The following is a 26,991-nucleotide window of genomic DNA, read 5'->3' as shown; positions in this document are numbered from 1 at the left end:
AATCAGATTTAGAACAGCAATTTTCTCATGGTATGAACAAGAGTATGTTTGAGAGTATATCCGGAGTTGCATCTATTTTCTGTAGACACAACTTTGTAGTAAATTGATATCTGGTCAATAAAAATAGCCTGGGGAAAACTGAGTTATTTCCTAATAGCTGGGGAAAGGGAAATTCACTGGGAGGGTGCCAATGTTTAATATAACAACATATGCAGTGAGCAGATTTGTTAGTGTTTCACATCCATGCTCCTCCATAGTTTTTACGTCTATAAGGCATTGAAGAACATCTCTGACATTGCAGGATATATTTGCAGTGACCATGCAGCGGATAAACTGGTCTGGGATTTTAGGTTGATGAGGATGGTGCTTTGCTTGATTTTTTTTTTTTCTTTTCTTAGTCTCCTGAGCTATTTGAATAATAGATACTGTTGGCAGTATTACCTTACAGAGTAATCAGTATAACCTTGATCTGACAATGTAATGTGCTCATGATGGGCTTCACTAAAGATCTTCCTGGATATAACTTACCTATTTTATTTTGGGAAAGTCATCTGGGCAGCCTTTACATGCTTCTAATATTGTGATACCGAATCATGAGTGGGTGGAATCTCCAATGTGTTAATACTCCTGGATAATTGTTCAACACCTACAGTCTAAGCACGTACAATTAACTGTTTCCAGCAATCCAGAGTTTCTTTGCCAGTATGTCTGCAGGAAAATTTGAATCCAGGTTCACGGCTGCTATTGTGAGACTCCCGCAGATGTGGTCATATTGCTAGCCACTGTGGCCACGACCTCTGATAAATTGCTCTAGTGCAGCGATGCAGCGGGGGTTTTGTTGGTTTTGTTTCCCAAGCCTGATCTGATCACCTGAACTAATTACCGAAGAGACCTACAAATGAACGTACCCAGGTTCCTGGGGGTTCGGGTTCCTGCGGGAGAGCACGCTGCAGGCAGTGCCGCTGCCTTGCAGAGGCAGTGGTCGCTCCATCGGGGCGGCCGATTGATAGCAGGAGGTGTGCAAAGCACAGAGCCGTGCCAGTAGCTGCCAGGAGACATAAGCCGGGGCTGTGCAGAATCTGACCCAAATCTCATCTGAAGTGTCAAGAAGAGCAATTACTTTATTATGGAGGTGTATGAGACAATCGGTGATTTGGCCTGTGTGCGCGTGTATGCGCTGCGCACGTGCACACATTTCCCATGTGGGCTCCTGATCCATTGCGTTTGCAGTCTCCCCTTTAAGCATGTGAACGTTATGCTGAAAACCCACGGTAATAACATTTATCATTAGCATAACGCTGTTCCAAAAAAGGGTCATTTGGGGTTGGTCATTTGAAGGTAAAAATACTTCTCATTTTTCTCTGTAATTATACTTTAGCTAAAGTATACAAATTCTGCTCTGAAAAAAATCCATTCAAATTGCATGAATGCTAAATGGTGATGTCATCAGGGGAGTTTAGAACTGACTTTACAGCTGATGATGGTATAGAAGTCACAGAAGAACTTTATTTCTACTCATCACCACTGCTCATGCAGTGCTGCAAGATCAGTGAGCACTTTCATTGGATAAAATCGAGCATCCCTGGGAAAAAAAAATAAATTAAAAATTACAAATACTGATTCTTTGTCTAACTAGCAAAGTATAGTCATATTTCATGAAATACCTGAATATTTAAGTACACAAAATGTCACTGAAATGGTTTTCTAAATAAAAATAAATCCCTCTGTCAAATGGAAAACTAATTCCCTCAGAGTTGATGAAATACATTGCTTAATAAGTGCTTTGGTGAATACTTTTAGAAAACAAAATATCAATTGTTAAAAAATAAATAATATACATAATATATATAAAAAGTATATATACACATATACATTTCATACTCTACACATATAATATACATTAGTATATTAATATATATTAGTATCTATATGTGTATATATGTGTGTATATGTATAAATATATATCTCCAATATCCCAATAGAAGCCACCAGGAAGGAGGAACAGATGTGATACTTCTGCTAGTACTTTACACTGAAATGCTGACTGTATATTTGGTATATTGATAAAGTGGACCAGTTTTTAAATATCCCCTGGAAAGCTGATGAGATTTGCATCTGTGTAGTGGTTTCTGAAATGAAGCCATTCATTTAGAAGATGAATGAATAGATGTCTGATCCAACTTCTGGCTTCTGTGCTTTATTCTTGGGCAAGAATATTACTTCTTACTTAACAGATTTAAATTCTCTACTTTTCCATTTGGCAGGGCATGATTGGAGAAATTAAATTGTGCAAAGAATCGCTGCCCATGAACCGACTAAAAAAAAAAGCCTCAAAAGTAAAATGAGCTCCTACATAACAGTACTATCAGCATGCAGGTGTCAGAGGGAGGAATTGTAAAGTAGAGGTAAAAATCAGCCTTACAGCATTGTTTAGGAAAACAGCTCATCTAATTTTCAGCTCATCTTTTCATTTTTTTTCTTATTTTTTTTCTATAGAAGAATCATGTAGTAGTTTAATTACTTTATCCGTTACACATCCCTTGGTATTTTCCTTTGTCAACTTCATCATTTAATTAGAAGTATAAAACAAATGATTTTGAGTCATTTTGAAAAATTGAAAGCTCTGCTAATGAAATATTAACTACACCATACATAAGAAAAGCAGGCATTCAAATGCAGCAAGAAGTAAAGTGTAATTAATACAATTTTAGTAGAAATTCAAGTAGTTGGATAGAAAGATACATAAGTCTTTCATGGTGGAGGAAAGGATGGTTTATCCCTTGCATCCCTAGTTCTATTAAAAACTAATATAAAATACTCAGGATACCAAGGAAGCAGTGTCACCTAGCTTGAAAATGCATTTTGGACAGTTCAAAGCTTAAAGCACTCCCAAACTGTTATGATTTTATCTGAAAATTACTTGGTGGTTTTGTCTGGGTTTCTTTCTTTTTTCTTCTTTCTTTTTTTTTTTTTTTTTAAACTGAGTTTTTATAAGTACATTGTGCTGCTTTATTAGTGTACTACAAAACTCAAAGTCCAAAACAATTTGCCAGAGACATATCTGGCTTTTGTCATTGTAATATCTTGATCTTTCTTTTATAGGCTTATTTATCCTTTGCTCTTCCTTCTGTAGATGTTGACAGATTACTGCTCAAATGCCTAAGTCTTAGCATTAAATTACCAGTACTGACTGAAATTTGGTATTCGTGGAAAGATTTATATTTTATTTTGAATAGGAAGAAAAATCGGGAATTTTCCAGGAAGCAGGATTCTGATTAAAATATAATTTGGAAACTTAAAGTATGAGGATGTTATCAGGTAATGCATTTTACTCTTCTGGAGGAGCAGGGTCTTCTGGAGGAGCAGCTTCAGTCCCTGCCGTGGTTCATGAGCGGGGGATCTGGCTTGCAAAGAGACGCCAGAGTTTCTATGGAATCTCTTAGGTATAGCTGAACCCAGGATTTTGGGGACCTAAAATTGGTTAAATCAAGACGAGAGGCCTTTGAATTTGGTAAAGGCTCCAATAGGAGACCACTCAGTATGATTGGTTTGCCTACCAGAAAAAATAAAAACTGTGACAGTGTGGTACCGGACAGCCTTTGCCTGTAGAGTTTGTTTCTCTTCAGTGAGCAAAGGTGCACAGTCATTTTGAACTCTGGTGCGTGAAAAACTGTGTATTTGTGTACGTATACGTATATATGAATACACATTTGAGGTGTTAAGCGCTGAAGGCCCATGATAAAAGACAGAAACATTGATGATATCAATGAGTCAAAGGATTATTCTGGGTTTTGCTGATGAATAGACTATTAGGCTTTAATATTGCCTTGTTTAAACTATATTTTTGCAGAAGAATTATTACACAATGACTGTCTGTGCCTTCTTTGTAATATATTGATAGTCTTGACAGATTTTCAAGAGGCATGTGGGACTCATTTGTTAACAGTCCCAGGAGGGATGTCATGATGATAAATAATGAGTGTATCATCCACTGTTGTCTCTAGAATGATGTTCCCTCAGGAATAGGGTGACTGGGGAAAAAATGGCTAATGGCCCAAACTGAATTGACGTGCAGGCTGACAGTACATCAGGCTATAGGTGGGTCCTGCATATTGATATACATCACCTCTTCTCGGTGTGTTGTTATCCAAAAAAAATTCCTGATATGGTTTATTCAGCCTTTCCCACTTTCCTCTGACCTTATTCCTGGCTACAAATGGTGCAGCATGGACTCATAACGTGTGTGATGGCAATGTCTGGCTTGTAGGCTGTATCTGAAAGCATATTAAGCAAAACCACAATAATGCCTGGGGGCCGTAACCCCGGACATGTCAGGTGGAGGATGCTGGAAATACAGTTTCTAGTTTAGCTGTCATTTGAGATGCATTGAAAGCGAATAGTAAAGTTAACGTTTAAATAAGTAACCCATGTATTTTCTTGGGATACCCAGAACAAAACTTTCCATGTGTCCATGTATGATACGCATCTTACAGCCCTGCAGGCCTTATTCTGCCTCATGTAGGTAGACCTTCTGTGCCTAACTCACAGAGATGAAGGACCTGGTCCTTTCAGATGGTCAGCAACGGCTGCCCAGGCAGGCAGCTGGAGTGGGACTGTGAAGGAAGAAGGAACAAACATTAAAAACTTCTCAGTTCTGGGAATTAATTACTTGATATCCACAAAACACATTAACAGACTTGAAGGAAAAAATGAGATTAGGAAAGAGATGTTCCTCCTTACAGGTTTCTAACCTCCCGGTTCACCTCCGTGCTGGGATGTTTTCCGACAGAGCAGACTCATGATTATTTTTCTTGCATTAAATTTTTGTCATTTCCAGGGAAATAATTATACATTTTGCTGCCAGGAGATTGCTTAAAATATTGTTCCCTACATTGTTTGTTCCATTTATTCTCGTGAACACATGTGCCTGTGCACATATTCAGAATACACAACTTATACACACGATTGTGGAGGGTTTTGCAGCAACAAACACGAATAACAATATGAGGTCAATAATATTCATTAAAAAATTGTTAGCAAAACTTATTCCTGCATCTCTGGCAAACCTACAGTGTTCAGTCAGAAACATCTTTTTGCGTCACATTCTGCAAACACCAAGTTAAACAGTGAATAGATGAAAAAATTGTTCATTGCTCTACTAGAAACTAGCTACGGACTAGGTGCAAGCCTCAATAGAGTCAGTAGAGGAATCCCACTGAACTGGGATTTTGGAGCAGACTTTATCTGAATAGAGGAAATTGTTTTTTGTTAAAATTTTGTTCATTTATTTTGTTAAAATTTTAAAGATAACTTTTATTAAATTAAGAGTTTTGCGAGGTTTATGAATTTTTTTGAGATCTTTGGTCCAAAGTTATGTAAAAATATTACTGAAAATTTTTAATATAATTTAATTAGGGGAAAAAAAAAGATTTTTTTTTTCTTTTGAAGCCAAAATGAATGTTGTAGATTAGACAAATATCCTTACTTAAATTTTTGTTTTGGGCAATCATCATTCTGCCAATGATTTCAATGTGATCTGGAAAGGCTGGCATCTCTAGAGGTATGGTAACTTTTGCTTTCTGCTCAGAAGCAGCACAGAGCTGGAACCGAGGAGCAGGGAAACAGGAGATGCTCCTTGACCCAAATAATACCCTGGGGTTGTAATGTAATGTGAAGAAGTGTTGTGTGGACACTCTGACCCATTCCGTTTGGTCACATACTGGATGTGACAGTCCTGTTGGACAGCTGGAAAATAGCCCTTAGCTTTGCGGTTGTTGGAAGGACCTTCAAGCCTGCTGATCTGGTGAACCTGTCAGTCAAGTTCAGGGACCGAAGGACAGGGCAGCATTGCCAAGGTTTCGGAGCGTCCAGTTTCAGGTGCACGCAGCACCCACGGGGGTATGCATTAAGATGCATCTTGCACTACTTTGTGCCTTCTCCCTGAGTGCCCGTGGCTTTTCGCACGCTTCTGCCGTTCCCCAGCAGGTGCTCGGAACGTGCCTGCAGATGCTCCACCGATGTGGGGTGGCAGGAGAGACGTGCTCTCTTACGCGCCTCGTGCGCATCCTGCAGCAGAGTCCCTCGAGCCTTTCCTCGGGAGACTGCTATACTCAGTGTGACAAGCCCCACTTGTCAGGCCCCATCAGTTTGGGGATTTGATGTCCACAGACAGAAGTTATTTGTTTATTTAATCTGAATTCCATGCCCGCATTCAAGGCAGTGACTTTGTGCATGTGTTTACTCGCTCTTATATGCACGCTCACATCCTTGTACCCTTGGGTCATTGTACATTTAGCTGGAAAAATACATGTATGTGTAATACACTGTTAATATTTAATCAAACTCCCTAGTAAGATTTCCACCAAGCTAATCTTCAGAAAACTGGATAGATTAAAAAAAAATAAAATGCAGTCATCGTCATGAATGGGGTTATGTTGTAAAGCCCAAAGTGAATTAGGTTTCCGCACTGCTAGACACAATGGAGAAAATAGAGAACGTATTCCTTGCCATGTATCTGCAGTTCAGTAAATCACAAATGACAATTTTGGGGGGGCTTATACTGTGGATACAATTCCCACTCTGTTTTATATTGTTAAACAACATATGCTTGGACGAGTTAGTGTCCCATCATAAATTCAAGCCTTCAAGCAAATTCTGACAAATTGTAAGTGTAATTTAATTACATTAGGCGGAAGAAACAAAGACATTTCTTAGGCTAAGAGTTTGCAGAGAGATGTGGGTTCCTCACTGGGGTAGCTTTATGCAATGCAGGGACTGCAGCCAGCTTAACTGAACCAAGTCCTAGAGTTGTCTATGTATGTATGTCAATACGTTTTTTTTTCTCCCAGGTTTCTTGCTGGAAAAGTCGCATTTCTTGCTGCTATGTTTTCAACACCATGATTGAACTGTGAATTAACATTGCGAAAGACTGTCTCTTGTCTCTGTTTCCTGACCGCGCAGGTACTCTTTGCAGAAAGCTTCCTCTAAACTGTTGAGCTGTGGAAGAGCATGTTAAATCTATCCAGCAGTCAGACCAAAAAAAAATTGCTGTTTTAAATTTTGTGTGAACAAACATTTTAAAGCATTTTAGTACAGCTGACATGGGAAAAATGAAAGGTGAAGATTTTCTCATGTAAACGAGTTTACATGTTATGAGAGTGACAACATTGGCAGAACTTAGAATTTCCTCTTTCTTAGCCCCATCTCAGTCTCTCAAGCCACAGATTTCTTCAGACAACCAAGTCTTGACCATGGCATTGAGCTCAACACGCAAGTCAATCTTTCATGCTTGTCAACAGTCTCTGGAGAGAGACGAGTTTGTTCTATCTCCAGCTTCTCAGGCATTGCGGTGGTGTCCGTTCCAGTCACACCAGTGATCCTGCTCGCTGCTTGGCGCACGGGCTCTGCACGAAGCATCCCGTCCCTGCAAAAGGTCTAGCAGAGCGATCAGCCCATCCCTGGGGCCTCCCGGGGGGGATGTGCTTCCCGCTCCAGTGTTAACAGTCGGGGAAGGCTCTGCCCAGCTCCTGAGTTCCTCCTGAAGGGAAACTGTCTAGACAACGGTGTTTATCCTTTCACAGAAAGACATTTACCTTGCAGTTCCTCTGCACCCTAATGACCGTACTTCCTTCATCTTCCCCACTGCTGTGCCCCAGAATACTATATGCTCTAATGGCTAAAACAGATCATTGCAATGCTGGTTTTAGTGTTTGTACTTCAGATTAAAGGATGTGGTTTTGACAAGACATCTGCTGAGTAAACCACTTTTCTTTTTCCTTAATCAGCACTCTGCGTCCCTATCCTCTTAATCTCTTCTAACTCTCATGGCAAAAATAATCAAGCCTGCAATCTCAGAAGCATAGGCTTTTATGGGATTATTTATGGCACTGACTAATTTTGGATTTATTTCTTAGAAGGGTGCTGAGTTTGGAAATCTAGGCACCCCTGATTTTCCTTCCCTTGAAACTTTTATAACACTGTCAAGAAATTTCTCTTTTCCATTTTTTTTTAAGCAGTAATTACTCTGTCAGATAAATCAGCAAATCCTTTAGATTAGATATTTAGCAATCGGACTGTTTCTATGTGGATTCTTCAGTGTCTCATAAAAGTTGTATCCTTCTGGCAATGGGGGTATTTTTGAGATCTCTCTTCTACACAACCATCAATTTCTATAGCACTTGTAAGAACCTGGTATCTCAACTGCCTTCCTTTCTGTGTTCGGTTGGTGGTGTTTAATGGGTTCAAAGGCAATAGGCAGATTGGGGTCAGACAGACAGACCAAGTATGTGCTTAAGCTTTGTTTCTCTAGAACCAAGATAAAAGCCAATAGCCCGTGTTTTATTAAGACTGTACTTATTAGCTGCTTCACCCACAGATTTGATTCACATGATTTTGATTTGGAGAAGCCTTGCAAAGTTCCTTTGTAAATGGGGCTCTGCAGGATGCAGGAGCCAAATAAATGAGTGCCACATGCATGTGTGAAACTTGACGATCTCTCTGCACCATGCCCTGCAGATGCAGGTCACGGTAATGAAGGGAGCACGAATAAACAAGCTTATTTGTGAGATACATAGGCATCTTTCATTAGAGTTTGTGTGACTTTGATGAACCAGATTTAGATCTGGTTTCTGAAACTGGCTTCACTGCTGAGTCACTGTGTGTTGGTGGCAGAAGATGGTGTGAATAAGTCCTAGCACCAGGGATCTGTGCCCTGCTCTACCAGTGACTCAAGACTAAAAGTCATTTGATCTCTTTATATTGTAGTCTTCCCATGGCTGATGAAGGGAGTGGTGAAGATGAACCCTACCTTTTCTGGTGCCTGGACACTTGGGAAGAGCTTTACGTAAATGCAATGCATGACTAACCTTTCTTTTCCAATGCCCCGATCAACTTGTCTCTTATGGGAACTGCTGAAACTTCTGTTCTCTTGGTGACTTTTTGGGGCTAGAGAGCCCAGGTGGTGTTAATGATGTCACGCCAGCAACATACAGTCACACAAACAAGCAAAATCACAATTAACTTAATCTCTGTTTGTCACTGCAGTGTGCAATTGTCCATGTGCTGTACAAATTTTAGCTCTCAGATGAGGAGGAGGTGGCTGTTGTTTCACCAGTCTGGGGGAGGCAGGCAGAAGGCAGACAGTCGACAACTGTCAGGAACTGAAATTTCTGCCTTTGAGATGTGTTACCAGCAGTGGAGGGGAGTGAGAAACTGCGACTGTTCCAGAAGCGTTGTTGCTGTCCTTAACAAGATATTTCTCTGGGGACTGTTGCACTCCCATGTGGTTTCAGAAAACCTGAGCTCCCTGACCGGCTGTGCACACCCCGCTCAGGCAGGGTGGCCGCTGGGGCACAGCACCCAGCTCGCTGGGCGTCTCGGCAGAGCCTCGCCGCAATGCCCTCTGCTTTTCCTTTCTTCCGTTAAACATATGTCACTGCTGGCCAATGTTGCAGCAGTTGAAGCCTCCTCTTCCATCTCAGTCACGTGAGGTGGAAGTCATGGTGGTGCTGGCATTGGTCATCTCCTGTGGCCTTTGCGGCAGAAACGCCAGCAGCCTGTCACCCCTCTGTCCAAAAGGGAATATGCCATGGAAGAGTGACTGCTTTCTGCCCCCCTGTTAGACTGCTCAGTTTACAGTATAACTCTGTAGATGCGAATCGGAGCTGCGGGCATTGTGTCAGCGTTTTGGCTTCACCCATCTTCCCGGCTCTGTGGTTATTGCCTTCCCAAGGGTAGGAAGGAAAGGGACGTACCTGGCCACTTTTCCGTATTCTACAAAAGAATATTAGCTTGTGAGAGGGAGAAAACAAATGGCCCTGAAGTGCTCTTACCTCTCAGAAATACTCTCATTAAATGCTCCAAGAAAAGCTTTTGTCTATATTTTTTTATCATTTAGCCAGATGTACGACTGTTGTGGAAAGGCTTCATTTATTACTTCTTGCAAGCAAACCCTAATTTCTGGAAGACCATTTGAGCCTTGAGCTCTTTGGGACAAGGAAATGAAAGTGGGTTCAAGAGCCCTTTGTTTCCTGAACCCCTGGTTTCCACTCAGGAAAGCATATTCGTGCCACAAATGGATAAAAACTACAAGGGTTCATTCAGGAATGTAACATCCATTTAATTGATCTATTCACAATCACAAAATCAAAGACAGGATTTATTAGGCTTTGACATATGGATTGAGTATGCTCCTTTTGTTTCTAGATGACGTTTTCCTCCTCTCAAACTTAGCTAAAAATGTAATAGCCCCTCAGTTCAACACAGATTCACAAACCTCCTTTGTCTCTTCTTGGTCAACCATTGCCTCTTTGTGAAGTCCAACAAGGAATCACAGTCTCAATGGATAGTCCCACTATGCTGTGGAGTAAGAAAAAAAAAAAAAAAAAAGGAATATCATGAATTACTTATAAAGTTCACTGAGATACAGCCACTGACAAGAAGAGTAATGACTAGCTTCTAGGCTTAACTCTTCTAGGCTTTTTATTTTTCTTTCACATAGACTTTCATTACTGAGTCACAAAGGTGTAAATGGGCTGAAAGTGTTTCCTGTATTCGTAGAGTGATGGAAAAGCTCTGAAGTAATGTGGGACATGCACATTTTTCACGGCATCATGTTTTATTTTTAAGTTCAGAAATACCAGCTGCTTCATAAGAACAAACCTACAGTCTCCCTGAAACATGAAAGATGCCACCTGCTTCCTTCTCACCGTGCAAGCCACAGCTGCCGGATCTGTTTTGAAGCATTGAAATCACGAGGAATATCCACCAGGACCAGGTTAATCAGGTCTCATCCTAATTTTAGTATTAAGAGGGGAAGCACGAGCTAGATTCCTTGGGACACGTGGGTGAGATTCAAGGAACCGTGGGTAAGGTGGCCTTGAGGCGTAGCCGTGCTTTTCCACATCTGTACTGTGCTAGGGGCTGAAGCCGTCAGCAGTCCCAAGTGGAGCATACCCATATTCTAAAATATGCTCGGCTTGCTGTCACCCGCTGTCACTTGGACACGCTATAGAATTACAACCACTGTTTCTATGGTGTCAGGAGCTGCTAGATGTGCTGGTAGCCATAAACTACACCAGCCAAACCACACAACACAAAAAAACCCCATTATTCATTTATTTATTTTAAATTCAACCAGACACACAAAATCCCATTGTTTCACCAATTTACACCTGTATAATTTTCTTGCACATCTTTTAAGATAGCTGAGTTCCCTCAGGCTGCTTATGTGGATTGGGTTAAGGTACAGACCTACGGGCTGTAACGCTGATGAACTCTGCAAAACATCCTCCCACTCTGCCAGAGAGCTCTTGGTAAGGGCTCGAGGTGTTTCTCATTGGTTCTGCTCTCACCCTGCAGCAGCCTCGTCTGCCCCAGCACGTTCCCCTCATCTCCTGGTGAGGGCATCACATGTAACCATGTCAAAGCCTTGTCAAGGTCACAGGGCCAGGAAGTTAAAATACTAGTGGCAGGCAACATAAATCCTGTTCTTTTGCAGTTACCGCTGGGAAACTCATTTCCTAATCTTGCTTTTATGTTTGCATGGCCCTTCCATTATATCATGCCCAAAGAGGATTAATAAGGACAAGGTGTGCATTGTGGTTTGCACCAGCTTGCTGATTGCATCGTATTATGTGCTGGGACACGAGAGCCCTCCTCTGCACAGGTGAGAAGCTGTACCCATTTCACAGACACTGTCGATGTTCAGGGTTAACATCTCAATTTCCGCTGGCCTCCTAAATAGCAGAGAAGTGCTTTACTCGTCAGTCAGGAGGCAGCTCTTACCTCCTTCCTATTAGCCTTCCCTCTTACCATCAGTACCATGCACCAAAACGGTACGTTTTCCTGACCAAAACTTCACTGTATTGAAGGCTGTTTGCAACAGAGCTACGTCAGGGAGTTTCTAGTTCTTGCATTACTTCATACCCAGCCCTAAACCCTTTGTTTAATTAACAGAGCATCTTTTAGAAACAGGAGCGATCCTTGCAGCCAGATGCCCTGACTTTAAAGGCTGTGTAACCTTACACCACCTGTGTAACTAAGTAGGGGCTTTGCCTAGGACTAGTTTCAAGGCCTATATCAATATAAAATCATATTTTGTTTGGCTTTATTCTAGCTGCAAAAAGGACTCCAAAAGAGTCTGCTCACAAGAACATATTTAAGACTCAAAAAAAAATCACAGTAAAGGTAAGGTGCAAAGTTTTACTCATTATGTTGATTAACAGCTAAAATAATTTACTAAGAGAAAAGCAGATTTCTCCATCCCTTGTAGCATTCTAGAAGGAACCTTTTAGGAAATGGGAAAACTTACCATCGTAGCTTTAAAATGATTTAACCTCTCCCCACTTTACCATCTGATCCTCTTTATTTAGTATGGTTTGTAATTAGCTTCTGCAGGCTTCAGTCAGCGGTGCCTGTTCAGAAGCACTTACCAACAACTGTTCCCTTGGTACCATTAAATAGAAATGCTTGAAGCTCTGGGCTCATTCTGGGTGTAAATGGGGCCAAACCACCCACTGTACCAAAATCAGGAAGGTAAATTTTGTTCTATATCATGTCCTTGTCACATATGTTGAAAGTGGAGCCAAGTTTTGCTGCGTTTGCTTCAGAAGAGCTACATGGCCTTATCCTGGAAAGGTAAGTGCTGTTGAAGTGAGGTCTCCTGTTGATGATGGTTGTTTTAGGCTCTGTCAGAGCTGACACCAGGATTTCTTTCTTAACACTTAGCGGGACTGAACTCAAACTGAGGTCTACAACACTTTCTCTTCAGATTTTGTTGGAATAAATAAGAAAGCATTTTAAAAAAATATCAATTTTGTTTACGGTCTATAGTAAATTACAGGCTCCTAGGTAAAAGTGTTAGCTTGTCTTTGTTTTCTGTCAGATGCATGCTAAGGTACACTGAACCTCTGAGCAATAGAAAGTATAGTTAAAGCTTTACATTGATTTCTGTATGAATTGGCTATACATGTGAACCCTCAGATGCATGTGATTTAGAGGGACATTAACTGCCTCCAGAACATATTCATAGTGCCTGTTTTTTTCAGCTATCTTGGTTATAAACAGTTGTCACAATGTTTTGCTTTGTTTTCTCCTTTCTGTGCTTTTTAGCAATACTGAACCTGCTGGAGAGACAGATTTGTTTTCTTTTTTTTAACGATTATTGTTTACACTCATGACTTTCCCTCAGTAAAACAGAGGACAATTGATTAATGTTGTGAGTAGTAATTTGTGTTCTTTTGTAAAGGTTGCAGCTATATCTCTGTTGCTTATATGTTAGGCTGCAGACTGTAAACCTGATTTTAGGAGCAAAGCATAAGTGGAATACGTGTTACTGTGAGGACAGACTGGAAATTAAACAGCTGTGATAGACAGTCCAGCAGTGCTTTCCTCCCGCCTCTGTTATCAAGTTAATAGTTGGTAAATCACAGGTGTCTCGCTCTTCCACAACCTTTCTTGAGAATGCCTGTTCTTTCCCAAATCATGTCAAACCATGCAGTCCCTCTCAAGGTTGTCATAGTAATAAAGAAAATGTACTTTGAATGTTTTTCCTACTGTCTAGTCTGATGTAGACAGACCACATAGAAGTAGAATATTTTTAGCTAAAAAGTGCGAGAGGAGAATATTGCCTGCAATGGTATTAAAGCAACTATCCATATGGATGCTACTCTTAAGACAAATTATTCTAAACAGTTCTCTATTAATCTGCTTATAGCACTTTCACATTTCTTATAATTTTAACCTTTTTACTTTAATATTTTATAAAATATTTTGCCATCTGAATGCTGAGCAATTCTTCCTTGACAACATAATGTAGAGTTAGTACTTTACACATCTAACCCAATATTGTGCCTGTATATTTAGGACAGAAATAGAATAGTATTTGACATATAATTAAACTTCTGGCTGCCATTCCACTGAATTAAAAGTCTCTTTTGGTCAGAGATGGATCAGAATTGGGAATTTCCTCTGTTTCCAAATCCGAGTATCGTGACGTACTGGATAACAGCGCATCTGCTTGGCGTAGGTCATCGGGCAGATACCCCTATGGTGCATTACAGGTACAAGGGCTGTAAAGCTACATCTAGACTAGGATACTAAAAGTATCCAGGTCCGTTCACTGGTAAAGAGACCAACAAGCATGATGTACCCTGCCCATGTAAACTGTCTTACCCTACAAAACAACATGTTTGGGCACAAACTGCCTGCTGGGAATGGTCCTCAAGGAGTTCAAACTCCGTAAGTGTCCTTAGGGGTGGCCTGGGACAGTGCTGGCTGGTATGGCCAAGAGCAAGGCAGATCATGCCAACAGTTTACCAATGCAGAATTTACCAATTCCCTGGCACTGTTTAATTCAGAACTACACATTCAGTATGATTTTCCTGCTGGTTTCATACCAGCTTGCTGTTTAGCTGTAGATTTGGTTCACCGCATCCCAAATTCATCTTGTCCGCCCCATTTGTGATTTGAATGATTAAAGGTGCCGCTTTCCAAAGCCGAGTATGGAGAGGAAGGCTGGCTAGTCAGGGGGATTTGAGGCTGAACATCAAGAGGTCTGGGCATACTGTGCTGTTTGAACAGACCAGGAAATACTGGGATACTAAATTCCCACCTATAACATATACAGGTAGCAAAAAGTGTCAGAGCAACCTCAAACTGCACAGTTCGCAAAGACAGTATACAAAAACTAGTGAAGGGAATAATGAAGTAGGCCAGATCACAAGATTGTATAGGATACACACTCTCCTGTTGTCTCCATGCCTTGACTGCCTTTTATCCTGACTTCAGCTTTTTTTCTTGATTTGTTTATTTATTATTTTTCAGGTTAGCAATTTGTGATGCCCAGAAATGCACAAAATTCTTTTTTCATAACAAGTATTTAATGGAGGTTGAGTAAACAAATCTACAAAACTGTGATTTTTTTTCTGCTGGCAAATGGAAATAAGACAGAGAGGAGTGGATTTCAGTGGGCTTTAGTTTGGGCTGATTCCAAGCAGATTAAATTAAACATTCATTCTTCTTCACAAAACCAAATTAAAAAACCCTGCCAACACTGTTTGCATCATTACTATGCATATGCCAATATGGAATTGTATTTCAGAATTGAAGACTATAATCTAAGATGATCACCCCCCCAAAAAAAAAAATCCTAAATCTCAAGGTATTTTTCTAGGTTACATTTTTTGTCCATGTCAGATAATATATTATATGCTGTTTGGATATGGCATTTTGAAAATACCTCTTAACTATACTCCAGAAGTTTAATTGTGGATAAGTAATTCTAGTACCTATATTGCTGGACGTGAACAGAACCTAAAAAAACCTGAGGAATGTATTGAAAATGAAGAATAATCATGCTTCTGGTCAGCAAATAATTTAGTACATTTTGGAGGGGAAGAAAAAAACCTCAGGGTGGGGGAGGCAGCTAGTCGCCATTAGCAACTATATGGCAGGAAGTCATACTTCACATGGAACTAGAATAACACAAATGACACAGTGAAGCAAAAGCTAATAACTGCAGCCATTCTGCTGGGGGCAAGTAATTGAGAGACACGGGAAGCAGTCTTAGGAATGCCAAAAAAATACATCATTATTGGCTATTTGATGGGATATGTCAAAAAGCCACAGTCAGCTAAAAATTAAGACGCATTTGAATAGATGTATCTGTGGCAGCTTGGGCAATATTCTACAGATGTAGAGCTAAATCTCAGGAATGACATACACAAAGAAGACATTTAGGTATTTACACTCCATTTTAGTTCTGTTGTATACATGAACTGTGACCAGCTTAGATGTGAAAACTCACCAAGTCCCAGTGAGACAATGTGATGTACTATATGGGCTGTGCAGATTGCTGGGTCATCTCCTTCTATTGCAAATCCATAATGGCCAATACTGAATGTGAGGATTGCAAAGGAGACACAGATTCTTACGGTCTCATAATAACTCCATTCACTGCGCCAGACTGTATTGTGTATTGACTTCTATGTCAGCTGACAGATAATAGCGGTAGAGGAAAAAACAGCTATGAATATGGTGTTATTCCGTGTAGGTGTTCTTAGCACTGAAAATAGGAAATAAAACTTTCTTTTTCCAGACCACTATTAGATTGTTTTTATTCTTATTACGAAACAGAAATATAACCCAATATAACCCCAGCTTTTAAAATTGTGACTTTTGGAACTTTCCTTCTTTGGTACTACTTTAAAAGCAGTCTTGCTTGGCTTTGACTATATGCCCCTTATTTTACTTCTGTGATTAGCCTCATTGCCTTTGCAGCAATGCAAGTAACTCTCAAAAAAAAAAAAAAAAAAAAATCCGTAAGTATACCCAGGAACAGTAGCATTAGCCGGCTATTGGCCAGTACCTAGGCAATAACGCTGGTTTTGCACTGGGGAGACTACAGTGGGATGACTTTTGTGTAGGCAAAGTGACTGCTGCCTGGCTTTGGACAGTGATGCTCAAGAGGAGCTTGTGTCTTCTTATTCTCACACACTGCGCTAGCTTAGAGGCACTGGTGGTGTGGTTCTTTATGATGGAAAATGTCTCCTCAGTGTTATTTGACTTATATAAGTTCTCACTAAGAAAAATCCCATGCAGGTGTAACCAATGAAGGCTTTGGCAATGTCCTTCACATATTTTGCCTTCTTTCTGAGCAACACCACCACACTTTTCTTAAGAGGCTGATGTTACGTGTTAGGAGTTTTTAGTCTGTGCAGGGTGTTGGTACTGGATGGCTCAGAGTGCTAAGGAGAGGTGTAGGGACCAGGTGTCCTTGGAGCCATTGGGATGGTGCATATTCCCATCAGCCTCATCTTCTTCCGGCAGTGTAACAAAAATAACACTTTTAATGGTGAGTCGAACATTACTGATGTTTCATATTGATTACTGAGTGTAAAGGTCAGCATGAATTGCGCCTGGAACGCTTGAATGCCACCCCTGAGCTGGCTGAGGAGGGGAGCAGTGGCCCTGCTTCTGTGATCTTCAGCCCATCTGCTCCTCCAAGTGCCATTAAAAAGGAAGTGAAACGCAGGATGTATGATTTATAGAAAATAGCGTGACTGTTTTGTCACCTTCTTCCTTTTGTCACCTTCTTCCTTGCAAATACATATTGATTTGTAGTCACAGGGCAGGCTTATTTTAAGGTGTCAGGGCAGCAGTTTATCAAGGCGAGCGATCAACTTCAGAATTCTAGTAGACAGCAGAAAACAAAAGTTTCATCCTTTACTTCACAAGCCATGCAATTTGTTTTAACCCATAAACTAATACAGTATAAAGCATGAAAATATCAGCCCCGGAAAAATGAAGTCAAGCAGCTTCTAATAATGATTCATCTTAAAACAGGGTCCTGCAACCTACATTAACTCTGCAATCCACGTTAACAGGGCTTTATAATAACTTTGCAACATTCGACATCCTTTACTGAAGTATTTTTGCCAACCTCTAGAGTCAAAGAGTATAGGGTCTTAAAACACAACCCCATGTCTCCAAAAATGAGCAAATATGTATGAGAGGAATGTCACACAACTGTTTATGCAGCTATGATACCTTTTGAAAGATTTTGCTGGAAAATATTATTGGTGGCATGTTTGGTACTTACTTGTCACGGTGGCTAAATAAAATTATGGATTAGAAGTTATTTTTAGAAATTGAAACTGCTGCCACTGGGCATAATTATAAAGAGGGGATGGAGATATTACAATCTGACAGTATTAATTAAATCATATTTATCCTGTTTCATTCTGTTTTGCCTTAGAAAAATTGCTAAGACCCTTAACGAAAGCTTGACAAAAAAACTATGTTAAAAAGGGGAAGATCTGTTCTGGCATTGTCTAGTTGTCTTGTTTAAGGCACAGGAGAGGCTAAGTAATGCAGGACTGGACTTTTTCATCACTGAAATCAGTAAAAATGAAAAATTTCAACATTAACCATTGCAGAGAGGAAGAGGCTGTCTTACGATCTGCTTGAATTATTGAGGCTGGTTTCCAGATTTTTTTTTTTTTAACTTTTGTTATTCTTTTCTCCTAAAATAAGACAGAGTGCATATGTCCAGTCTACCTATAAATTTCCAGCCAGCAACATTCAATTTGGAGGCAAAATCATCTTACACATAAGCAGTGTGAGCTGAAAGTCTAAAGTGCTAAGCAGCTGGGCTTTTAGTTCGCTCATCTTCATCAAGGCAAATTTATACAGTCAACGTTTTGTTTTCAATTGTCCAAAACGTTTTTGCTAAGCTTATTTCTACCATGTTTCAAGCCAGACTGGTGTTTGCAGCAGCTCTGCACTCCTCTGTTCAGCTTCTAAGTCCTACATATACAGTACAACAGCTATAGGGAGGATCAGAATATATGAGGTGACATGATCATTTTGTGCCTGTGGGGCACATTTCACCCAAGGATCTCTGAGTTTTAAGTCTCCCGATGGTTGACAATTAGGCGCAGAAAGAGATCTCTTTTATTTACATTGAATTACCAGCTGTGGTGGTCAGGACACCATACTTTGGTAACTGCTACCTTTGTCAGTGCTGGATTTAAACCAGCTCGGAATAATTAGGTGATAAAATGAGAAAGCATGAATGTCCTCTGTCCACATTTGAGATTCAAAAATAATTTGTAATTGTTGTTTTGCAATAAGGAGAATGAAGCTTTCCAGAAGAGCCACAGCCTAAGAAATCGGATATAGAAAAATGTCAAAATCACCTAAGGTAATGCAAGGGATTGCATTAGTAATGCTTGCAGATGTGACATCTAAATTAGCAAATGGAGAATCTTATGTTTTGGAAGTCTGGTTTTCATGATTTTCAGACTGGGACTGTGCTAGAATGACAGGCCACCTCAGGCTCTGTTTTCATGAGCATGTGTTCCCAGGTATGCATCTATGTATGTACAAAGTTGCCATTTCACATTTCTAAAAAGTGAAATTAAGGACAATATTACCAACCCTAGGAACTCAAAAGACAGGCACACAAAAAATACTAGTTTTAAAAAAAGTATTATTTTTAAGAACTTGGCAGAAGTTAAGTTTATTTGCTTGAGTTTTCTAGGATCACATTCTTGGGTCTCTTTCACAGCTTTTAAAATTAAAACTTATTATTAAAACTACTCAAAGAATTCCAGAATCTGAAGATTTAGGGAGAAAAAAGCCAAACAAACCACAAACTGTGAAAACCCTTCACAACTGGCAATACTGTCAATACACAAATATGACAGTTACTACTAAATGCACTGTCAGTGCAGACAAAAGCGTCCATCAGAGTTAGTGTCCATCAAGGGATGGAGTTTAAATCATAGAATCATATAATAGAATCATTAAGGTTGGAAAAGACCTCTAAGATCATCAAGTCCAACCATCAACCCAACACCACCATGTCTACTAAACCATGTCCCAAAGTGCCACATCTACACGTTTTTTTGAACACCTCCAGGGCTGGTGACTCCACCACTTCTCTGGGCAGCCTGTTCCAATGCTTGATCACTCTTTCAGTAAAGAAATTTTTCCTAATATCCAATCTAAACCTCCCCTGAAACAACTTGGCCATTTCCTCTTGTCCTCTCACTAGTTACTTGGGAGAAGAGACCAACACCCATCTGGCTACAACCTCCTTTCAGGTAGTTGTAGAGAGCGATAAGGTCTCCCCTCAGCCTCCTCCAGGCTAAACAATCCCAGTTCCCCCAGCTGCTCCTTGCTCTTCAAACCCTTCACCACCTTTGTTGCCCTTCTCTGGACACGCTCCAGCACCTCAATGTCCTTCTTGTACTGAGGGGCCCCAAACTGAACACGGTACTCGAGGTGCGGCCTCACCAGTGCCGAGTACAGGGGCATGATCACTTCCCTAGTCCTGCTGGCCACACTATTCCTGATACAAGCCAGGATGCTCTTGGCCTTCTTGGCCACCTGGGCACACTGCTGGCTCATGTTCAGCTGGCTGTCAACCAGCACCCCCAGGTTCTTTTCTGCCAGGCAGCTTTCCAGCTACTCTTCCCCAAGCCTGTAGTGTTGCCTGGGGTTGTTGTGACCCAAGTGCAGGACCTGGCACTTGGCCTTGTTGAACCTCATACAATTGGCCTCCAGCCTGCCCAGATCCCTCTGGAGAGCCTTCCTACCCTCAAGCAGATCGACACTCCCACCCAATGTGGTGTCATCTGCAAACTTACTGAGGGTGCACTCGATCCCCTCATCCAGATCATTGATAAAGACATTAAATGGGACTGGCCCCAGTACTGAGCCCTGGGCAACACTGCTTGTGACCGGCTGCCAACTGGATTTAACTCCGTTCACCACAACTCTCTGGGCTTGGCCTTCCAGCCGTTTTTTTACCCAGCGAAGAGTGCACCTGTCTAAGCCATGAGCCACCAGCTTCTCTAGGAGAATGCTGTGGGAGACAATATCAAAGGCTTTATGGAAGTCCAGGTAGATATAACATCCACAGCCTTTCCCTCATCCACTAGGCGAGTCATCTGGTCATAGAAGGAGATCAGGTTGGTCAAGTAGGACCTGCCTTTCATGAACCTGTGCTGGCTGGGCCTGATCCCCTGGTTGTCCTGCACCTGCCTGGTAAAAATGGGAGCACAGCGTATGAATGGCAGAGAGAGTGAGCTGATCCACCGGAGATCGCTTACTTAACAGGATGCTCAAAGAGAGACAGATGACAGTAACAAAGATGCTGGGTCTTCTTCCTACAAATGCTAAAATTTCCTGGATATATTATTTTCCTCCACCTGCTACACACACATACATGAGTCAGAGGTAGATTTGAGATATTTTCATTGACACTAATGATCATTTTCACTTTTTTTTTTGTTGGCTAACATGAAAAATAATTCAGTGTCAACCTGTTTGCTCTTTTGTTGTTAAGGATTTAGGTTAGCAACTCTTAATTTTTAAGTTTCTCGGACCCAGATTCCAACTCTATTCAAATTAGAGGTGGGATCCCTTGACCTGATCATACCTACACAATTTGGAAAGATGATGTCTACCGATGATTTTCAGATGAATGACAGTGTTCTTTAGAAATAAACTATTACCCGACTTCCTTCTTTTTTTCATATTAATTTTCTGGCCAGACTTGCACAGATCACATGAAGACATGTTTGTATTAGACATGCTGTCATGATTTGAAACGTGGACCAAACAAATAAAACCAGACTCCAGCTTTGCTATTAGCTCTAAATGTGAGTTGCCTAACAACTTTCTGTTGCCTCATCATTTGTAAAGTGGTTCTGCTATTTGATATTCCCTTGGGAGTGCTATGAAAATCAGCACAAGCAGGCAACGTTTATAATGAACTTTAAACTTGTAAAGTGCTGCTAAACTTCTAAGCACTATTTATTTGAGCTACCACTTTCTTTGTTCAAAGGTAGATTTGAGGTAATTTAACTTAACAAACATAACAATGACATGAAAAACATAGACATATGTATTAAACCAATTTTTAACCATCAGCTGCCAAACTAAAGTCTTCTCTGTTGGTGGATAGTAAAGAACTGATTGTACTTTTTTTTTTTTCCCTAATAAGGGAGCATTCAGAGTGCTGATGCTTTGAATGAATTCCAGCATGAGTAATTACATCCTACCATATCTAAATATCAATTAGATGTGGGGTTTTTTTACTTCGTTTCCTGTTCCACGTTGCGGGGTTGTGTTGCTGTGCTCTGTTGAACAGTAGCCACATTCACCCTAAAACTGGCAACGTTTTTGTGGCAGACAAAGTGATATCTTTATGTCTTATGGATGATTCTCTGGATGCTTCCACAGACACTCGTTTTGCTCTGGGGCAGCTTGAGTAGTGTTGCTTTGGCTTACAGCAACATAAGTGTGTATAGGGATTATGGTACAATAATAACTATATAAATATCACATGATTAATAATATTTGATCCTGTGGACAGTTGATGGATATAAAGCTGAATCCTGTGAGGCAGAGATTAACTACTGGAACAATATAAAATTCACTACTCAACACTAAAAGCCCCTATCTTAGAATTAGTATTTACCCTCTTGGGTTTTTTCCTCAAGTTCATTGGGATGAATTGTGAATATGGACTTTCCACTTCAATTAATTTACAGAACATTAGGCCCCTGGTATTTATACTGTGTGCAGTGGTGTGGTATCTGAGTTATAGTCAATAGTTATACCAAGTGCTATTCAATTATTCTTTTCATTGGATATTATGCCAAGTTTCTCTGAGGGCAAAATATAAGATTCAGTGACCAAAAAAAATCATTTATTTATGAGGGACATGGTTGAGAGCCCACGAGTAGTGAGGAAATCAAATTCTTTTCATTTGCTTGCAAGCCCGCTTCAGCAACTCAGCAGAGTACAGTGCAGAAAGAAAAGAGGAATGGCAAGAGGACTATTTCAGTTTGACTTTGACAGCTTTGTGAGATACTGAGCCCTTTAAACTCCAGGCCAAATAAAAATTCAAGGTATCATCTGGCGCCTTGCACCATCATGCCCTTCATTTGCCAGGATGTAGGGCCTGATACCACAGTGCTGAAGAAATTAAGGAGGTTTCCAGATGTCTCTAAAGGAAGCGGGATGTGATACTTAAAAGTGTCTCACAGTCTTGCTTTATCTGGACTTTGGTCCTTAAGAGTCGCTTTTGTGTAGGAATCACAGATTTGGTTTCCGCTGATGGGTATCTGCTCAGCATCTTTCAGATGGTGCATCTATAGAATGGCGATGATCTTAAGCTCTATAGCATGTGCAGAAAATTCCTTAGTTATAGTAAGACTGGCCTCAGCTTTCAAAATTAAATAGGGTAAAATTTGTATAAACATTTGGTCCCTCCTTATTGCAGCTACTAACCAAGGTGATCTGCAGTGGAAGATTAGGGCCTTGTTTTATAAAATTGCAACTTTGAAGTAACGCTTTATGTTTGTGAAACCAGATAAAGGGCCACTGGCCTACCTGCTTTGTAGAAATTAAAGGTTTCTTAGCTAGACATCACCAAACATTCCTGAAAGATAGAATCAGATCCAACAAGGAATTAAGGTTACAGCTGAAAGTTGGGCTGTTTGCCAGGGAATAAGACAAGCCTTCATCTTTTTGCTAGTAATCTTTTAATGGCCAAAAGAAACGTCGTTTCTTTTCCTGTCAGGTAATTTACATCCAGGATTCAAAAGAGGGAGTAGTGACTGGGTGTCCTTGTCTTGCATAAAACAAAGCTTCAAACAGAGCTAAACTGTTTCTAGTGAACCTGGCCGGTCTTTTGACAATACTCCTGTATTGCTTTGGGATACCCAGAGTCCCCAGGCACAGATTTATTCTGCACTCTAATTGGAAGTGCCTAGAAAAGGTGACAATATGAGAGATTTATAACTAATTGCAATGATTGAAGTGTTAAGTCTGTAATACCTCACTAACATATACCATTTCCATGTTTCCATCTAGTAAGCAAGATAAATCTGTGAACAAGGACTTTAGTGCACATCAGTCTTGTTGACTAAACATCACGCATTGAGAGTTTGCCATTATGTGAAGAAAATTACTTACAAGAATAATGATTTTGAAAGTTGCATACAGGGCTGGCATCCTTCAGATTAATATATTTGTTTCAGATAAATTAAAATAGGGCTTCATATTATGAAAACAGGGCTAGGTGCACTAATGGGCACAATCTGTACGTGCAAGCCATGAAGGCCCTTAATTTTGGCCACCAACAAGAGATGTGCATAGCATTGTGGATGAATGTTTGTCCACAGCCTGTACGTATATTTCTGCTCACCTAATTCACACATGGGCATGTTTGAAAATAAACCCATATATCATTTTCCTTCTTTTACCAGAATTATAGTAGCTTTCATACATATTTTTCAAATGCCACTGTAGCCCAATCGCACTGGAAGACAGATCACTATTCAAAACTGTCAACAAAGAAGACTGATGTTGGTCATAAGTCCCTATTATCTGAAAGATTTGACGTGGACTTGAGTTGGGATACAGCTTTGATCAATGCTACTTAACTCTATCATTACCTGATGTCTCATCTACACATGACAGAATGGAGATCAAATTATGCTGAAACGTACTTACAAATGTGGGTGCTAATTGTGATGCTACACTGATAAACAAAGCATCAGCGCTGGGTGACATGTTATTAGATGTACTTATGTACAGACCAACTCCAGCTGTAACAGTGCAGCTATGATTGCGTCATAACTTTGAACTGCACATACTGCTGTGCTAGGAAAGAGGGCAGCTGTATAACACACCTCCTAATGTCACCTCCCACCCCAGCAGATCTACTCAATTAATGAGCTACTGACATTTTATTAGATTATTGTGCATCATCACTGCACAAGCACCCTCTAAAATTTCATATCCTGATTTCTGGGCTTATCGTTTTCTTACAAGTCAGTACTTTTGAGAGCAGGTTGTGCTGTATTACAGCTGGCTGACTCATAAAATCCCATGGCACATGAAGATCTGAGCTTATACTGCTTGAATATTTTTCACACTGTAATGAAATAAAAGTCTTTGAAATTAGCAAGAGACACATGCGCATGCTCTTGGATGGCCAGAAGTGGGGTACGGAGTGGCCGTGGAGTTGCGGGAGAGCCCAGTCCTTGTACCTGCTCTGCCTTACAGGGAGCAGAATCCCAGACTCCAGGTGAGCATCCTTATTGCCACAGTATGTCGCTGAGTACCTTAGCTCAGATTATAATGCAGGTTTCACTTCTTCCCTGTCTTCTCTGCACAGGACAGCAGTGACCCTCAAGAGGCTATCACATATTGCTGTCTATGGTACAGGTAGCCAGTAGAGCAGAAGGATGTTGACACTGCTTCCTCTACTGTTCAAATAAGCAAAAAATGAGCCTGTGAATGTCCTAGTCCTAAAACTGCTTTATTTTTATTTTGAAACTAAGCATCAAATACAACCATTATGACATGAATGAACGAATGTGATTCTCTTTGTCTAACTCTCTAATTAGCAACTCCATTAACTGCTGTCTTTTTTTATCAGGCTGTGCTTCTAAGGCTAAAGCATGTCGGATGCCTGGAAGCATTTCTGTTTTCAGTGAGAACTTCTGCTAACATGACACAATCCCTTTAAAATGCAGACATGCACTCAGCAAATTTGATAAGCCTTGAGATGAATTTAGATGCACAAAGATGGTGAAGCAGTCTAATCCTTCCCTACAGAAGATAATGTTTAAACAAATTTATTTCATTCAATGAAACACCTGGGCAAGCTTATTTAATATAGTCTTTGCATTTAATTATCTCTGCTGAAGGGGCAGTCACCATATTTCAAAATATGATTATTTTCTTTCACATTAATTATTTTAAGATCCTCAAAGGAAACCTGGAGAGAAATAAAAAAAGGGGGGCTCTTAATTAACCTAAGCCACCAGAAGTCATCTTTTGGAATAGGGAAGCTGGGATATGGGACTGAAAATAAATAGTACTTTAAAAATCAGACTCTCTTCATGAATAATGAAGAATAGCTGTTAAAACCTGAAAAGAATTCTGTATGAATGAATTGTTGCTCAGCATTAATATCAGAAAGGCACATATTAAACTGCAGAAAAGACAAAAATAGAAAAATAAGTCTGTGAAGAACTCAATAAGGTCAAAATTATTGACAGAAGTCAAGGAAGTGTAAAATTATGATATACCCAGAGAACAATACAACCCACAGTCAGTGTCTCAGTTCTTTTCTTCTTTCCTTTTCCTCTCGTGCGGTTGGCATAAACAAAGCTATTCCTTTTGGGAAGAATTTATTCCCCAATATATTTCTGGCAAGCAATTTTGCCAAGAGTGCTCTCACTGCACAATCCAATTACCCTTGTACTTGCAAGAGGGAATATACTGTATACGAAAATAGGAGAGCCTGTTCTCCCCACCACAACTGGAACTGCAATACAAACAGCATTCAGATGTTTTTTTCCTAGATGGCAAATCTACAGACTATGGCAACTTACACATGAGTAATTAGATCACTGCTTTTTTTGCAGCATCAGTACTACATGAAAAGATATTTGCAACATGAGTTTTGCACAGGATGAATGTAATTATATGCATGTATCATCTAAAAGTTGCTTTGGTTGCCTAGGTACAACCAAGAGAATTGTGCCTGTTTCAGGCAATTATTTAATATTGCATTTCTAGGCTTGTCTTGTTTAAACATTTAACATGTTACTTTGCTCCTCGGAAGGCTAAATACATTCTCCCAAAGATCACATTACATGTGCCTTAATCTTCGCAAGAAGCCAGACAGCACCTCATACTATCAGTAACAGATTTGCCTTGTATTTCACTCCTTCTAGGAACTGTATGTTCCACACTCTGAAGGTGTGAAAAGGGATCAAAGCCTGTTTTCCAACAGAAGTATTTTTGCCTTTTATTTTATCAAGCAACTACACAAATTTTAATTTCCAAAGCGAATGCAGTTACCAGATCATACTACTGCTTTCTTTAGGCAAGAAATTAAGCTGGTTTATGCCACTGGCAAAACTAATTCAAAGTCAGATCTCTGTTGAAGATAGACTTGGTTTTTTTCCTTAGTTTTTCAAAAGGCATGAGGTTTATTTCACTTTTCTGTAGATGCTTTATGTAGGTGTTTATATTCTCCTTTTATCGGTACTGGTCAATCAAACTCGTCTGCAAAAATTCCCTTGGGCTCAGTCTTGGCATTTAAAGTGTGTGCCTTCTCTGGGAAACATCTAAAATGATAGGAAGTGCTTGTGAAAGATGGGAAATAATGGAGGAAAAAATGTTCTCTGATCATCTTATGTTTGTGTTCTTGCAACTGAAGATATTTTCACAATTGAACTGAAATATATTGCTATTTTATTTGTCACAGAACTGTATTAAAGCTGCTCCCAGAGATGAGGCGGCAGCCGCTCCCAGAGACAGCATGCTGGATGAGGCGGCAGCATGAAGCCCATATTCCTCACATTTTCCCATCTGCAAAGTGGCAGTGAGTTCAGTATGTCAGTCTGCTCTCTCAAATCACCCTTAAATACTGCGTCATGATGCTCACATCTT

The 26,991-nt window shown here is 40.2% G+C and overlaps 1 long non-coding RNA gene across 2 annotated transcripts in view; it reads left to right on the top strand.

The window, feature by feature from the left end:
* LOC129202537 (uncharacterized) overlaps positions 1–26,928 on the top strand; it is a 34,736-nt gene extending 7,808 nt beyond the window's left edge. Inside the window, exons 3-5 of one of the 2 annotated variants that reach the window (XR_008575739.1) lie at positions 10,627–10,774; positions 12,116–12,186; positions 26,807–26,928. This is a non-coding gene — a long non-coding RNA (uncharacterized LOC129202537). Of the gene's footprint in view, positions 1–10,626; positions 11,980–12,115; positions 12,187–26,806 lie in introns of those variants that run through there. The other variant, XR_008575738.1, reaches the window with a different exon arrangement.
* Positions 26,929–26,991: the final 63 nt, after the last annotated feature.

The sequence above is a fragment of the Grus americana genome, chromosome 2 (genome assembly GCF_028858705.1).
Source record: "Grus americana isolate bGruAme1 chromosome 2, bGruAme1.mat, whole genome shotgun sequence".
NCBI classification, from domain to species: domain Eukaryota; kingdom Metazoa; phylum Chordata; class Aves; order Gruiformes; family Gruidae; genus Grus; species Grus americana.
This window is presented reverse-complemented; position numbering and strand designations above follow the sequence as displayed.